Source organism: Rhyacophila brunnea, unplaced genomic scaffold (assembly GCF_057557595.1).
Source record: "Rhyacophila brunnea isolate RB1 unplaced genomic scaffold, BYU_Rbru_1.0 scaffold_17, whole genome shotgun sequence".
In the NCBI taxonomy this organism is placed as follows: domain Eukaryota; kingdom Metazoa; phylum Arthropoda; class Insecta; order Trichoptera; family Rhyacophilidae; genus Rhyacophila; species Rhyacophila brunnea.
The window spans coordinates 3,437,453-3,452,506 of NW_028232827.1; the positions used below are offsets into that span (position 1 = coordinate 3,437,453).

A 15,054-nucleotide genomic window follows, 5' to 3' on the forward strand; every position below is an offset into this window, starting at 1 on the left:
TATTATCAGGAATTTCGTATATGTTGAGATTCGTTTCGACTTTGACGCACAGTAGTGACACCCGAAGAGGATTGTCATTATGGTCCACATCAGATCTGGTATAATAGTGTTGCTATTGCACACGATTAATTTAAAAAACACGCATAATTTTTAAAATCTCAAAAATGTTTTGTAAAAAAGGGGGGGGTTTCATGATTTTTTCGTCACACCAGTAGTGATGCGGCCCGCGTTACTTTACAAATATATGTATTTGGCCCGAAGAAAAAAAAGGTTGAGTATCATTGGTCTAAACAGTCAAAACTTTCTATCTCGCTCTAAAATTTAGCACAGCCAAGAGAGGCGCCGTTAAAACATAGCACTTATTGTAACAATTACAACTATTTATTGTAATTGTTACAATAAGTGCTAATACTTCGATACAAAAATATTTAAAACTACCCTCGATAACTGCCGATAGCAGTCATGTGTATAGAGTAGATGCGATGGTCCACTGATTAAGTTAGCTACAAATGACTTCGCATTGGAGGTTTCATGTGCAGAGAACTTCACACGAATCCAGTATATTTGCCAAATTATTTTTTATTCATTGAATATGCACACGATTTAATAATCTAACATTCTTCATTGATAAAACACGAAGATGTTGAAAACATCTATCTTTAGGGAAAGAGCCTAAATACCTATATGAAAATGAAGACGAAAAAGAACCAATGGCCCACATATGAAATCAGCTACAAGTGACTTCGCATTGCATTTTTATTTGCAGATAACTTCACACTAGTGCTATGACATGTATTTATAAATTTCCACGCCGTATACAAAGACAATCCGTCACGATGAGTACATATAAAGCCAATAATAAATACTACACTTGGTATTATTATTCAGTGGAAAAATCCCATAAAATGTGTGTAAAACCTTTTATAACGTTACTCGAGCAAGTAATCACAATGAACATTAAAAAAATGGCAGCCATTGAGTGAGTAATAAACATCGGAATGACAACTGAGAGATGTTAATACTTGTGGAGTTTACCAACTTAATAATGCTTCATGCATTTGATGAATAATTACAAATTGGTGAGCAGTCCAATAGCTGTTGTATTCAATTAGGAGTCGTCCACATATTATTATGACGGTACATCCTAATGAAAGGAGGGCGTCTGATATAAATGATTATGATGGAGGGTTGAATCAATAAAATATATCCGAAGTGTCATTTATAATAATACTAAACCGATTCCGGGGCCTCTTATACTTGGTAAATCTAATGCCTGGTCCACACCAAAAACAAGTCGCGCGACAACTCGTTAAATTTTACGATAAGCATGATAATTATCGTAAAATTTCTTAAGCAATTATGATAATTATCGTAAAATTTAACGAGTTGTCGCGCGACTTGTTGCCGGTGTGGACCCGGCATAAGGCATAAAGCCCACCAAAAAAGCGTTCGGTGCGCTCACTACTGAGTAGGCCCCCTCCCACCCGCGCATTACCCTTCACCTATATAATAAGGGGCTCAAGGAGCACAAAATAATTATTATTATCAGCGTCTCTCATAACAAAGCAATAAAAATATTATTAAATTTCTCGGGGCTTGTAATTAATATCGGACACGCAATAACTAAACAAAGAGTTCACTGTTCTTAAATAATGGCTTCTCGCCCGTCTATCGACGACGCTTCGAGGAGCGTGATTTTGTTTGCCGTGTTCAATGAATGGACTACGTTGTATTTTCGTTAATTCTTATCGCTGAGAAGCCAAAAACGGTGACTCATGGGGCAGGCGGGCACAATGCGTCGTCAAATCCAGTGTGCGCTGGCGTATTTGATTACGTTGTATTTTCGATGATTCACATAGAAAATGCGCGAGCGCCCCGCAAGCCTGCTTTAGTGTGGACTTTATGCCTAATAAATATGATAACCTGAAACAAAATGCATCTAAAACGATGACACTCGCACTTTTTTAAATCTAAACACCGTGTAGTGAACGTCTTGAATTAATATTTTGTGATATCTGTAAGTTATATTTAAAAAAATCAATAAAATAGAATTTTCACTCGTCAGTATACCTACATGGTTTTCAGTACAATTTGGTACAGGCATGTCTACTTCAAATAGGGCAATAGGCTGTGATCTACACTCTTAAGCCGCGTTGACACGGTCCAAGTACGATCCAAGTACACTTGGACCGAGTGCCATCCAAGTGCACTCGTATAAGACATCTGCATACTAATTATTCCTATCCAAGCTACTAGGACCGCGTCCTACTCAACCAAGTTAATAGTTAGTCAGTTGAAAATGTCCCACTGAGGCGGACGAAACCGGTCCTAATATATTAATTAAAAGTGGAATAAGTACTATATATAAAAAAATTGCGTTATATTAAATAAAAACAACAATACAAGTTGACTTAGATAGGAATAATTAGTATGAAGCTGTCACTTGGATGGCACTCGATCCAAGTGTACTTGAATCGTACTTGGACCGTGTCAACGCGGCTTTAAGCCCCACTTAGACCAAGCGAGCGAATGTTTGTTCTTCCCCCACTCCAGCGAAATTATCTTGACGTAAACGCTTTTTGTTGAGCGAGAATAAGAATTTCGCTGGAGTGGGGGAAGAACAAACATTCGCTCGCTTGGTCTAAATGCGGCTGATCATTGTCATTCTTCAACTCGAACAAACCTATTCGATTTGGATGAGGACAATTAGACAGAAATACTTACTTGTCTATCATAACAAAAATATTCAATTTTCCATACGTTGTAAAAAGTTTTAATAATCTTTTAGCCACTCTCACGTCTCAGTTTAAAGCGTGGTGATAAGTATCTTCCCTTGCTCTCACTACTGCGGCAAGCAGTGAGTGATGCAATACGAATCAAGTGATACGACGAGATTAGGGGGGATTCTTCATGGTTAATTTTAAAAATAGAATGAAATAATATTTTACAAACTACAAACGTATCTAAAGAATGGATGTGGGAGATACTGTCGAAAATTACCCAATAACCGAATCAAGACTCGCAACTGGACAGAATCTGACATTCGAATGACGTTTACAAAATGGCGTCCATATGGTAGTTCGTAGTTCCATTTTTGGCCGTTCTTTAGATAAGTTTGTAGGACTGTATTATTTTTTTTAAAACTCAATTCATACGGGCCAATAATGCATACGAATAAAATCCATTCCGCGACGCGTTGGTCATGCCTGATTTGGTAATGGTATTGTAAACAAGGAAACGAACGGGTAAAAATTAGAAGCCTACGTTAATGACACATTTCATTTAGCAGACAAAACACAAACAAAATAGATAATTAACTTGGACACGTTTTAATTGGGCATAATCATTTAAAATTGGATAAGTACCTGACACGCTCTATTGACCATGCGATCATTTAAACTTTAAATCACTGAAAACTTGCCGATAAAAAAATATATTAACGAAATAAATTAGCGAGTATAATATTTACGCTAATAAAACAATAGTCCTAACCATTATTTTTCATTTAGTTATACAGTCCGGTGTAGATCTATTCTCACGGGTTTCGTAACAGTTATTTTTACGAGAAATGGATGTTGGCCACTTGCTCATATCTGCGACTAATTATTGTATCTGGACGACTGCTCATTTTACAACGTTTTTATTAGCTCGTATTCCTGTCTGTCCAGTACAAACCTTGCAATCGATTTTTAACTAACTTCCCGACTAGCTAGACATTTGAGTCTTTTAGAATATATCAGAACACGATGCCAATGCATTATTTTAATACTTTTAGCCATGTTTAAGTAGAATTGAATTCATTTTCAGTTAATTCTGCTTTGTATGAAAAGTTATTTCGGAAGAAATCTGTAATCCAATCCACTATTATTGGTTGCTACGGGGGTGGTCCTAGCAACTAAATTATTAATAATATATACGTGCGTTACTATGGAAATCAAAATGACATTTCAGTATTCTATATTTGTTTGTTTGTTGCAAAATAGCAAAAAAAATATTTGTTGACAATTGCCACTGTTCTATGTATTAATAATTCTATGTATTAATAATTTGTCCTAAATTATTAATACATAGAATTGAAAAGTTTATATGATTCAACAGAAAATTCAAAAACGTGGTGTTTAAAAAGTTCTTTTTATCTTGTAATAATATCTTATGAATAGGTACTAATGCGTATTCTTTTTTAACGATGTTCATTAACTCTCAAATGACATTTATTACAGCTAGCTGTACCTAATATTTCATCTAATTTAATTTGATTTATTATGCTTTTTGTGTCCGCCTGTTTTTGGGACCATCACATATTATTTTTTCTACACTATAATTAATTATACTTATCCTTTGTGATTGATTCTGTTGGTTGGCTTAAATAAATAAATAAAATCAGGTCCATGCTCTGGGTCCAGACACACGTCGAAAAACAACATGTGAATTTTTCCAAACCCGAGATTCTAACCGGACACCCTCGATTTTCCAAGCAAATATATAATTATCACTCGGTAGAGCTTTTTGTCAGTTTTTTTGGTAACTTTAAATTCTGTTATTTATAAGAATCATAAATAGTATTTGACTATAGGGTGTAAAAACTGTATTACTAATTAATTAATATAATTTTCCAAGATTTCCTCATTATCCCATTGGTTTCATTTGTCGTCTTTCTGCATTAAATCTACTTTTCCATTCTTAATTTTGGAGTCGTCTTATATAAAGACTATATGCATAGGTATTATGCTAGCACCCGTAGCACACATTATCTGAACACAATAGACGCTCTACGACAAGTCTCCTCAAAAAAATATTTCCCATAATTACAGGGTCATGTAATAACTGCAACACGTAAATCAACGTTGTGACACCGCTGCATTATGACAGACGGTGCATACAAAACTACTTCTTTCAACCATGTCCGATCCTAATAGGATCATATGGGCCTCCACAGGGGAATGGGACGACTGGCCTCCGGACAATTGGACGCCGCACTGTCGTAGACACGTGTAGACGAGGTATTTTAATCAGTTTCTATCTACTACTTAGTACTTTGAATTCATTTTACTCTTAACATAATATATTCTTTATCGCGGATTAAGAATTACCATGCCTGGCTTTATATAAAATAAAAAAACTCTTTTTTCGTTGGAACTTAAACATATGCACGATCAAATCATTGTTTACGTCTGCATATTTACATTCTTACCAACTATTAAATCATAATATAATCATTGAAGTATAAATAATAATATTGAATATTTTTTTTAAAGTACCTGTAAGCACCTAACGTCTATTTATTTTCGAATTCCGTGGCGTCCAGTTGTCCGGTGCCAAATCGTCCTAGACCCCTCCACAGAGTAGAGGTTTGTATTGACAGATTTTGTTTTTTACGCGAAATGGATGTCAGCCACTTGCTCAACCTATTAGGTCCATACCCTGACACACACAAATTGAAAAACAATATGTGTAATTGCCAGATCCAGGATTCGAACCCGGGACCCACGGCTTTATAGCCCAACGCTTAAGCCGCGCAGCCACCGTGGGTAAAAAACTACGTTAGTCAATAATTAGCAGGGCCGGTTTCTTTCGCATACAGTTATTGTTAAAGAATACCTCCACTGCATTTTTTACGAAATTTTATTTATTTCCACGCAAAATTACAGGTTACGTCACGACAACGTACATTTTACACTAAAAATGCAATATATAGGTAATACCAAAAAATAAAAAAAGGCTTTTTATAATATATTTACACATACGCACATACATAGGCGCCATATACGTAGGAAATAAAACATGTAGGTACTCAGTATATGAAATTTAAAATAAGCTTTAATTTTGGTACGTATGCATTTCATAATATCTACAATTATTTAAGAAGATATACAAATCAATTACTTAAACAAAATAATCTATAAATAACTAGTATTTAAAAAAAACATTTTCCTAGCTTATCAGGACGGTTCAATATGTATATAGGTATAGGTAAATCATTCTACAGTGGCACCATGGTTACGGAAAAAGCGACTTGCAGTTGTAGTGGTAGTGGTATTGTTTGTTAGCATTGCATCAAGCATTGCAGCAGACAATTCCAATACACAGGCGAAACGCCTATGGTGCTACTGTAGAATGATTTACCTATACTTCATACGTATACATATTATAATATAAAGAATGTCGAATAACAATATTATTATAAATATTGTTATTTTAAAGAATCGTTAAAAAGTTCAGTTGGAAAAGTAAACAGAGCCTCTGCCAGGTAAGTAGTATGCAATATGCATACATATGTGCGGAGCTTTGCATAGGGAATGTGCCAAGCGTAGCTGCTCTACGGATGGCGTAGCGTAGAGTGTAGACGGTACGAAAGCTCGATGCAAATAACAATTCGCCGACCCAAATGCAAAACACGACACAGAAGCTTCGGCGTGCATATAGTATATTATAGTCATGTAATCTCACTGTGATAGACTCAGAGGGAGGCATACGTTTAAATTATAGGACAAATTGACCGCAATGTGCATTATTTGAAGATCGATTAACAATTTAGCGAAACTAAAATATTGAAAAAATATATATGTATGCCTCGACGTAATCGGCGTCACTCAAAACTCCATTGAAATAACTATATAAATCGATTTATCTTCACCGGTACCATGGTCCACTATAGACAGGCTGGGCACTGAATTACGAGTTACGATAGTAGTGCTAGTTATTGATTACTTTCGACTGCAATGCGACAAGCTGTTCGCAGTAAAAGTAGTATTTCAATTGTGTATTTCATTCGAATCAATAAACGTACCTTGTTTTCTTTAATGATGTCAACTAAACTCAAAATTCCCGGGGTGACAAATGTTGAAGTTCTCAATCGAATGGGGAAGGACCGAGAAGTTCTGCGTTGTATCAAAACCAAGAAACAACAGTATCTCGGACACATTATGAGAGGACAAAAGTACAGCATCCCCCAAGTAGTCATTCAAGGAATGATCAATGGTAAGCGTAGCAGAGGACGGCGCCGCAAGAACCTCCGTGATTGGCACGAGTGCAACTCCACTGAACTGTTCCGGGTAGCAGACGACAAATCTAAGATCGCCTTGATGGTGGCCGACCTCCGCTAGGGGATAGCACAATAAGAAAAAGAACTAGACGAAACCGCTCCTAACTACTATTAAAATAAGTGGAACTATGGTGGATATATGGTGTTTTAGTTTAATTAATGTAATTTATACCAATATACAATAATTTTCTACAGATAATATTGCACTCGAAGTATGAGCAATATATGAGCACTACGATCGAAATGTACAATTTCGTGTTACGGCCTGACTATAGTGGGCTGAATGCTTGAATGTCATGAATAGTACAACACGATGCTGGAGTATAATTTTCCCCCAAGGGTCCCCCCTGACTGACGATAGACAATATTATTGGCGTCTCACCACCACCGACAATTTTATTCCGCCGTTAGAATATCCACGGCACTCTTGATTTGTTTAGCGGTTAGTCTATCACGAGGGAGTATTTCTACGTTCTCATGCAAACACTGTGGCACCTACCTACCGAAGTAATATACTAAACGTACATCTATGTATAAGCAAGCTATAATAATTATAGTGGTATCATTTACTGCACTGGGTCATACACACAAACAAAATTGTATAACCCGCGACCTAATTTAATTTAAGTACGGCTACTTTGCACGAAAAGTGTAAAATTCAATATTTCCCACACAGGACTTTTCTGTAAAGCTCGTAATCAAAATTTTTCATGACTCACGCTGCGTGACCGAATTTTCCAAGTGAAAAACATGTTTTTTTTTAAGTATAATAACACCAAAGATAGTTTAAGTATGTCAATATACCTATACGTCTTAAGTATTCATTCATGTTTTACTATCTTATTTTCTACACATTTTGAAAAAATAATAATATACTTATTATATTTTATGTTGACAGAATGTCACTATACTGGTGTCTTATTGCAGTTGCTTTAATTAATTACTTAATTATGAGAGATACGATACATTTCTATTCTATATAAGCGCAAGGGTACCCAACCTTTATGAGGTTGAGAACTACTTTTTATCTACGATCGACTTATAATAAAAATCTTATAAGAATTTTTGTTGCTGCTATTTTATTTCTTCAATTAAGTACACGTATTTTTTGGGTCTAGTCCGGGACAACTAGACGCCACGTAATTCGAAAATAAATAGACGATAGCTACTTTCAACAAAAAAATATTTAATATTATTATTTATATATAGATTACTATATTATGATTTAATAGTTGGTGAGAGTTTAAATATGCACACGTAAATAATGATTTAATCGTGCATATGTTTAGGTTCCATCGAAAAAAGAGTTTTTTTATTTTTATATAAAGCCTTAGGCATGGTAATTCTCAATCCGCAATAAAAAAAACATTATGTTAAGAGTAAAATGAATTAAAACTACTAAGTAGTAGATATAAACTGATTAAAATTCCTCGTCTACGTTCTGTATACGTGTCTACGACAGTGCGGCATCCAATTGTCTTTATATTTGTTAGTAAAATTAATTGAAATATTTGACATTAAGTCATTGGCAATCTTGAAATAATTCAACAATACGATATTTCGTGATATTTCTATTATATAAATTTCATATGACAAAATGAGGATTCACATTAATCATACATCACGCTAAACATAGCACACACTGTCACGGTTATGCTACGTAGCGCACGGTCGTTACAGGCGCGGTCATCCTGTAGGTCTGTGTTTATTGGTTTGTGATTGAATTTATGATTTGATGTTTAATTGCTAATTGTAGGTAGTTTCGCTGTCGATGCGGCTATAAATTAAACGTGCCCAGGGTATAGGTAAATCAGGGAACCACATTCTGGACTTTCATATATATATATATATAAAGAGATACACCATAGTCACGTTCTCGCGTAGTATTAAATACACAAATTCAAATTTAATTACAGGTCTACACAAATCTTAATTGATATATACCAGTAGCGAAAGGCGGAAGTAGGCTATTAAGATCCGCCATAAATAGTGCACATTAAACTTTGTTAGTGTTACGTATTTGTTTTAATTGAACTAATACTACAATTTACAGATGGTGTTGGTTAGTTTTTAAAAAACAATTAAACCCTGCCTCAACCAAACTATAATAGATAAAAAATATTATTCTATCTATAAAATAGACAAAGTTATATATGATTTAATTGCATTATTTTAGATATTTTATAGATGGACGAGTAATTTGTTTACTATTATTTATTATGGCTTAGTTTCGCAGGGTTCAATTTAATTTTAAAAACTAACCAACATCGTTTGTAAATTGTAGTCTTATTTAAATGAAAACAAATACTACGTATGACTGACAAAGCATAGTATGCGCTATTTACGGCTGATCTTAACTGAACAGCCTATCTCCACCCTTCGCCACTGCTATATACTATACATATATGAGCATGATTTGGGATTGTTGAGGAGGATGAGGACAGCTTATTTCCTACGATATAGTTTTTAAAATAACAGCAGGTACTCACTGTATTTAAGAATGTCCATAACGATGTGTAGGTTCAATATACATATCAATTTAGAGCAACTCAGGAATATAAGTGAATACATGTTTCATCGAGCTTTTCTTCGTTGAAAATGTCACGTCGTTGCATTTTGGGGGAAATCGGGACTCCCCGCGTGTACACGTAGGTTAGGATCAACAGCCCGGGGGCGACCTAGTTGCGGGGCCGGGTCACCGTCGCCCCTCGGCCCTCCCGACCGGAGAGCCTCGCGCTAAGCTCTACAATATAAAGTGGTTTTATTTTTAATGACGGAAGCTCTTTTTAAATGCCTATTCATCGGACCATAATAACCGTCCTCTCATGTGAACATAGTAATTGTAAATTGTTGCCAACTATGAAATATGTGCAAAAATTTAGACAAGCTTTCTATATGTATTAGAATTTATGCACAATTTTTAATTGCCTACAATAATAACAGGGAATTTAGTATACAAATGGCATAAAATGGAAAAATTAATCAGAAGCAGTTTTGACAGATTATTATTATCGTGTCTTCTACAAGGACGAAGATTGGAGAAAAACAGGGGACCGAGAAGAGAAAAATCCCTTAATTCAATATTGAATCAACTCTGGCTTGTAATGGTGACAGTGGACGATGTTCCCTCGTTGTGTTGGCTGCCTTTCTCTATTTTAAGGCTTTGGCGCACTATATTACTAGTGTGCCCACCTGATTTTAATATAATATCTTCTTTTTGTAACGGACATTAGCGACGAGCTTGAAGTACACCATCCTAGTTGTATCAGATCGCCAACCAACCCCTTGGGCATTGACTCACTTAATATAGCCGAACTATCCAGCTTTTATGCACGATAGTAGCTGTAAGCCGGCTCTCACATCTAAACTCGTCTCGACTGCAACATGTCGAATATGTCGATGTGATTTTGTTGGCATTCAGAAAACACATTTAACTAAATCTACCGCCGCATACTACATAGTTGCAACCATAGAGGTATTAAATATAAAGAGGGGCAACGAATCGGCTTTCTCATACAACTAAATGAAGCAGGCCAACAATAGCCGACAACTTACGAGAAATAGCGACCCGATAAAAAAATGCAGGGCATCACGGAGGATTTACTTTGGTCATTATAACGTAATCATATGATATAATTTTAATGTGGAAATCTTGCCGCAAATTGATTACCAGCCTGCCTCACCATACTTGCTTGCTTCACCATATAACCTGCCGCCCCTGGGTTGCAACGTTTTAGTTTGGAAAAAAACAGCTGGAGTCACATGCAACTATTTTCACCCGACATGCAGCGCAGGTATAATCCCGAAATGTCGTACTTCGTCATTCATTTTGTCTTGCCGAGAGTCGCCCGGTGTGGGCCGGCTCTTATGATGAGGATTTATGATCCCAGTCGAAACGATTTTCAATGTGCGATTGGGCTAAGTTATCTTAGGTTATTGACTCGACCAGAATATCTTCATGATACGCCTAAACAGCCACATCTTGAAAGCTTCCAGTCGTTCTTGTGCATTATAATATATTACTATTTACGTATTTCGCAGTCAAATGAACCGAACATGCGTATTCAATATACCTATACACTAAATTCAAATTCCTAACCGACGTCCAATCGGAAATTAAAAGAAAACTCTAAAAATAGCCTTGGGCCAGTCATCGTAACTTCTCATAAACGCGTAGGGGGTTTCCCCGTTCGTCGGAGGGAAACAAACCGCGGCGTTTCGCTTTCCGCTGGGATCGGGGCGGCGAGGGGCGCAGGGCGGGGAAACTACCCAGCTTTCGCTTCCGCCCCCGCCCCGCGCCAACCCCAGCGATTCCGTTTGACCTATTAACCGAGTGGGAAGCGGCCGCGCTGTGTTGCCATGCGGCCGATCGATGCTCACGTGGCTGTATTATTACGCGGGCGATGCAGTTCAAATAGAAAACATTGCCCCACACGGCGAGAAATAGGCAAGGTACTAATAATAGAATTCGATTTAATAGTAAAAAAAGTGTTGCCTACTAGCGTCGAGTGTCAGATATCAGTCAATTCGCTTGGTTATATAGTAATTGTCGTAAATTAACATTGATAAATTTACAGATAAAAATAACTGTCATACAGAGCTATATTGTAAATAGTTAATCCGTTATTGTTATTACTCCAAAATAACACGTTACGTTAAAACAATACTTGTTAACGCCGCACTGCGTCTTACTTCATTCCAAATGCGTTCGATTAGAATCAAGTAGCTAAGACGTGTTAACTGTGTTACTCAACGATATTTGACAAAAGATCACGCATGAGACTTATCTTTCCGGGATAATTAACTGCCTGAATACGACATATTATATGTACCAATTTTGTATTGCTTTTGGAGTTAAGTGATATGACCTGGCTTGCCTGTTCTTCAGGCCAACCGGATTCCGGCGTCCTGGAAGGTCGCTAAATAATATCTATAGACTATTTATAGAGTGCATACGGCGGAGCTACGGGATGCTGGTTTGACCTGGAACGAAGCAAGAAGGCTCGCGAGCGACAGGGATTCTTGGAGGCGCCGCGTGGTGTCCATATGCTCCAACTAGGGACGGACATGGCCGAAGAAGATGATTGTTAGAATAGCCCTGGATTATAAGATTTACCACACCCCCCAACATAAACTTTACTAATTTTTTTATATAAATTATGTTTTTTTAGTTTTTAAGAAAAAACTAAATAAAAATATGTAAAGATATATCAATTAAATGCACTGTCCTGAATATTTGCATACACAATATAGGTAAGGTATATATTCTTGTTGGAGAAACCTACTGCTTTTTATTATAATTTTAGTTTTGGTGGTACGCATTTGAGCATAAAAGGTTGAGATCCGCTGCTGTATCACGTATCACAACACACGCTAATAATAAAAAGTTAAAGTGATTCTAAAATAAATTAATAAATAAAGAAACACAGATTCCAGAAGTCGTTCGCGATTTGGCCTCGCCCGTCGTGATCAAGTAGTATTTTTTTAGAATATAATAATTCAACAACCCGAAAAAACACGACAAAATAGCACGAAGCAAAAATGACAATAAATAAATAAACCAAAGCGACTCGCGCTAGCTAACCAGAGATAATATATTATTTATGATACGAAATGATTCAGGTAAAAGACAATGGAGTATCGTGAGTCGGCAGAAGTGAGGCGAGTACGTGAACCAGTTCGAGGCTTTACGCCGAAAATCAATCACCGAAAGAGCGAGGAACCCCCGCTGGTGCAACCAGATCGCTCGCGAAGATATGTACTTACTACCAAATGTTTACAATCGACGCAAAAGCTCGTAATCGTTTAGGCTTCGGCCACATAGGCAGGCGCTTCGCTAGTCCTGAGCTAGATGCTATGCTTGTCTACTAAAAACACTATTGCTACATTGCAGGCTACGTGCTTAGGTACAAGTTCATTGACATTTGGGAGCGCTCGAATCAACAACGATATGTCACTCTCAAAACTAACCAGAAAGCTACTTCTCACAGAGAATTTATGTCTCAAATTCGAACTTGTTGGATGCATTCATCCCATGCCTCATTGTTCATAACCTCAAAATATATTTGACGTTTTGACATACTTAAGAAACATCCGCCATCTTGCAAAATCCATAGACAATGGCAAAATCACTAGGTGACACAATAAAAATAACCAACACTTTTGTTCGCCGGGAGACTCACGAGGTGGCTCTTAATCACGTAGCGAGGCGCGAAGCGTGCAGTGTGGCCATTGCGATAGAATAGTGTGCGTTCGTTCACTAGGATATGTCACCTAGCACGTAGCCACCAAGCAAGGCACCTGCCTATGTGGCCGAAGCTTTACCTACCTACTAGGTTGGTCTATAAAATTCAATGTTTATGAACTCCCATATATACAAAAATGTTATTCCTCTAAGAATGCATCACATCGCATCGTTTCCTTTCCAGCGCATATATTCTATACACAGGACTGCTTTCGGCCTTTACGGCAGCTAACTAGGGTAGGAAAGTATCGAAATAGAAACACTTATTGTAACAATTACAATAGTTAGCCGTCTGAACTGTCGAAACTGTCAATCTCATTCTAAAATTTATCACACCCAAGAGAGGTGCTGTTCAAACATAGCACTTATTGTAACAATTACAACTAATTTATTGTAATCGTTACAATAAGAGTTAATACTTGGATACTTTCCTATCATAGATAGCGGCCGTAAGCAGTCTTGTGTATAGAACAGATGCGCAGCAAGAGAATAATATTGATATGTTAAGTAGCTAAGTAATCAAATCGTTACACAGCCTAGTCGGAACCAAGATACATAATAATGTCCGTTAATTAATTAACTGTTGACATATATAATATTGATAATGTCAATCGCGGGGTTTAGGGACATGGAGACCCGAGACACTGAGGCCCCCCATGATAAAAAATACAAACCATAAATTCCAACGACCAACGTACATTTTTTCTAGCGAGGGCAACTTTGCAGAATTCGAGAAATCTGCAGCGTCTTATGGGGAGCGGGATAGTCCCGATTCCTCTGTAGACTCATCCATTTCAACTCGTGACACTCAGCATGCGGATACGCAGGACAGCAGAGCCAGTGCATTTTTTTCTTTCTTAACTTCCTTGCAGGATCAGTCCCGTGCGGCTCCGTCTCGGAACGGAATGAGCACTTAAAATCACTTTTAGACACGTTTATAGCGTCACGGAAGGCGGCCAATGTAGTACCTTTTTTCTTTTCCATTTTTTAATGAAATTGACAGTGATGACTGAGGACACTATTAATACAATATAAGTGATATATTTTTTGATGTCAGTTGCAGCGATTTTGTTATAATTTGAGTAATATCGTATAGTCAAAGAAATAGGTAGGTACACATCTTTTCAATTTCCGGTATAATTAAAAACTTGCATTAATGATTTTAACGTTTCGAGGCCCCCTTTCAAATCTTCTGACGAACTGGTGATAAAGTTTCACAAGGATCACAATAAAAAAATATATCAAACAAATTATGAAAAGTTGAAGTGTTTGTAAAAATCCCCCTACCTTATCAATTACACTGGATAAGCGTATAATAAATCGTCAAAACCTAATAATAGATCATTAGTAATTATAAATAATAAAAATACTACACTCAAAAAGTGTAAAATCGTCCATTCTGAGAACAATGGTAACGTATTGGGAATTAATGGAGTTAACTAATTTTGTTTTCCGATGTAATTCTTCTGCTAATTTATTGACTGATGTCGTTGTGATAAGTTGTGCGTGATCTCAGATAATATACGAATTCGTCGACGGATGCTTTACTGTGCTATAAATATTAGCAACGTAAAACTGCCAAGTTACCCGGTGAGGAAACGGAACGGCTTCTGCAAACGGGCACTTTCGGAGCGATTGAGTTACTACTCCTCCGACAGGCTAAATTAAGGCCCGTTTCAGACGGGACACCGGTGTCGCGCTCGTATATAATAAGGTGGTCATTGTATTCTAATAAAGGGGCCTTTGTATTATGTGTATAAACGCCCCA

At 36.8% G+C, this 15,054-nt stretch overlaps 1 protein-coding gene across 8 annotated transcripts in view; it reads right to left on the reverse strand.

Moving 5' to 3' along the window:
• Positions 1 to 15,054, reverse strand: part of Ypel (Yippee-like) — a 314,557-nt gene that overhangs the window by 184,428 nt on the left and 115,075 nt on the right. The gene's annotated exons all lie outside the window — the stretch shown is intronic.